This window comes from Propithecus coquereli, unplaced genomic scaffold, assembly GCF_000956105.1.
Source record: "Propithecus coquereli isolate 6110/MARCELLA unplaced genomic scaffold, Pcoq_1.0 Scaffold376, whole genome shotgun sequence".
NCBI classification, from domain to species: domain Eukaryota; kingdom Metazoa; phylum Chordata; class Mammalia; order Primates; family Indriidae; genus Propithecus; species Propithecus coquereli.
This window is the reverse complement of record NW_012149463.1, coordinates 980,444-982,849: the sequence shown is the minus strand read 5'-3', so window position 1 is coordinate 982,849 and position 2,406 is coordinate 980,444. Positions and strand designations below refer to the sequence as shown.

The window sequence follows — 2,406 nt, the reverse complement described above, 5'->3', positions numbered from 1 at the left end:
TGATTAGACTGAGGTTAAAGATTTGGGGAAGATCAGATTAAAGATTTGGCTCATGTCTGTATTCACAGCACTTTGGGAAGCTAAGGCAGAAAGTTAGCTTGAGGTCAGGGGTTCAAGACCAGCTGGGGAAATATAGCAAGACCCCATTTCTATAAAAAAAATTTTTGATTAAAAAAAGAATTAGGGAATCTGTACCACAGAGGTGAAAAACTATTCTCATCACATCATATCAGGGAGTCAATATGTCTTACTTTTGGTAATGTTAAACTTAATCACTTAGTTAAAGTGGTGTCTGCCATATTACTGTAAAGTTAATATTTATTCTTTCCACAATCTACTGTCAAAAGCTAGTCAATAAGTCCAGCCCACTCTCAAAGAGAGGAGGGTCAAAGAATTTGTGGCTATCTTACCATAATCTTTTATACTTTGAGTTGCTCTGTTAACACCTTTGATCAAATGGAATTCATTTTGACAAAAGGAGCAAGGTATACTTTTTTCCAGATGGCTTTTCTAGCTATCTCTGCACCATTTAATGAGTAACCATCTCTTCCTCCTGATTTGAAATGGCATCTTTATCATATACCAAATCCCTATGTGCATTCTATTTCTGAGGTCTTTATTCTGTTCCTTTTATTATTCTAACCCTCCTTCTATAACAGATTTCTAATTATTATAGCTTCAAATATAAGTTTTTATATCTGCCAGGACTGGTTTTATAGGGGGATTCTCTGTTCTTTTTTTTATGATAGGAAGGATTATCAAGGAGAACAGAGACAGAGAAGGGAGTCAGAAATTGAAGATGCAGGAGGAAGGCAGGATATCAGATGGAGGAATGTCCCTAAGAAGATGAGAGAGATAAGTCTCATCATCCAGGCAGAAGAATTAAGAAGAAAAGTTGTCTCTTCTGTTGTAAACTGAAGGAATGAACACAGTATGGGTACAAATACAGATTACGTTGGAGGTAGTTAACAAAGAATTGAGAGAGTTCCCATCTAATTACTTCTGTCTTTATGAGGTTTGATGTGAGGGTATCTGCGCTGAGTAAGAGAAAGAGGAGGTGGAGTTGAAGGTTTGAGGACAACAGAGAAGGTTTAATGTACATTTTTGCAGATGAATCTTTGCACACTTCTATTTATTTCCATAAAATACTGTTTGCTGACTCAAAATATATACATTTTTAAGGATCTCAGAAGATACTATATGGGTAAATCAACTTACCTAAAAAAGAAGCTTTCCATAAAACCCAGTTTGCCCTTATGTTGACCCAACATAATTGTTAATACTCTTCCCCATTACTCTCAATAGTGTCTGGTGTAGATGACTAGTCATATGATCATTTTATCATAGTTTAAGCCTGACATGAGCTAAATTGAATAAATTTGTTTATTAGATGGTTTTAAAATATTTAAGATTTGAAAACATTGCTTGATGAGGAAAAGCTAACTGAATTGTTCATGTAGGAAATAGTACAGTCTATTTCAGTTTATATCCCTCATCAAGTATAATCATTCAGTTTATATGTTTTTTCAGTCTACTCCTAGGGAAAACTAAATGAAGAAAAAGATAATGCTCATATTTTTTGTGCAGCTTATCAGTGCTTTCATGCCTTAAAAATTAAGAAAAATTATCTACCTCTATGTGCTACAAGATGGTCTTCAACTTCTCCTGTACCTCGAATTACTACTCACTATACTATTTATCCCCGGGATAAGGACAAACGATGGGAAGGTAAGTAATTTGTGTAACACTTATGAGACTTTTCTAGATACTTTGTATCATTTTGTGGAGGAGAATATTATATTATTGATGATAGTTTAGAAGTATTTAATAATATTTTATGGCTTTACAAATATATATTGCTATATTCATGTACCACATACATTTCAGGCAGTGACAGACAGCATATATGACAGTGGTCCCATAGAGAGTGATGGAGCTGAAAAATTCCTATCACCTAGTGACATCTTCCAGAACATCATTTTCAAAATGTCATACTGCTATGCATTACTCACATGTTTGTGGTGATGCTGGTGTAAACAAACATGCTGCACTGACAATTGTATAAAAGTATAGCACATACAATTATATATGGTACATAATACTTGATAATAAACAACTATGTTGCTAGTTTATGTATTTACTATATTATACTTTTTATCAATATTTTAGAGTGTACTCCTTCTACTTATTAAAAAAAAAAGTTAACTGTAAAACAGCTCAGGCAAGTCCTTCAGGAGGTATTCCAGAAGAAGGCATTGTTATAATAGATAACTGCTCCTTGTAGACCTTCCAATGAGACAAGATGTGGAGGTCAAAGACCGTGATTATTCATGCTCCTGACCTTGTTTAGGCCTGGGCTAATGTGTGTGTTTGTGTCTTAGTTTTTAACAAAAATGTTTTAAAAAA

At 34.0% G+C, this 2,406-nt stretch overlaps 1 protein-coding gene across 1 annotated transcript in view; it reads left to right on the top strand.

The window, feature by feature from the left end:
- The window catches only part of ETFDH (electron-transferring-flavoprotein dehydrogenase), a 43,243-nt gene that overhangs the window by 10,269 nt on the left and 30,568 nt on the right, over positions 1–2,406 (top strand). The gene's annotated exons all lie outside the window — the stretch shown is intronic.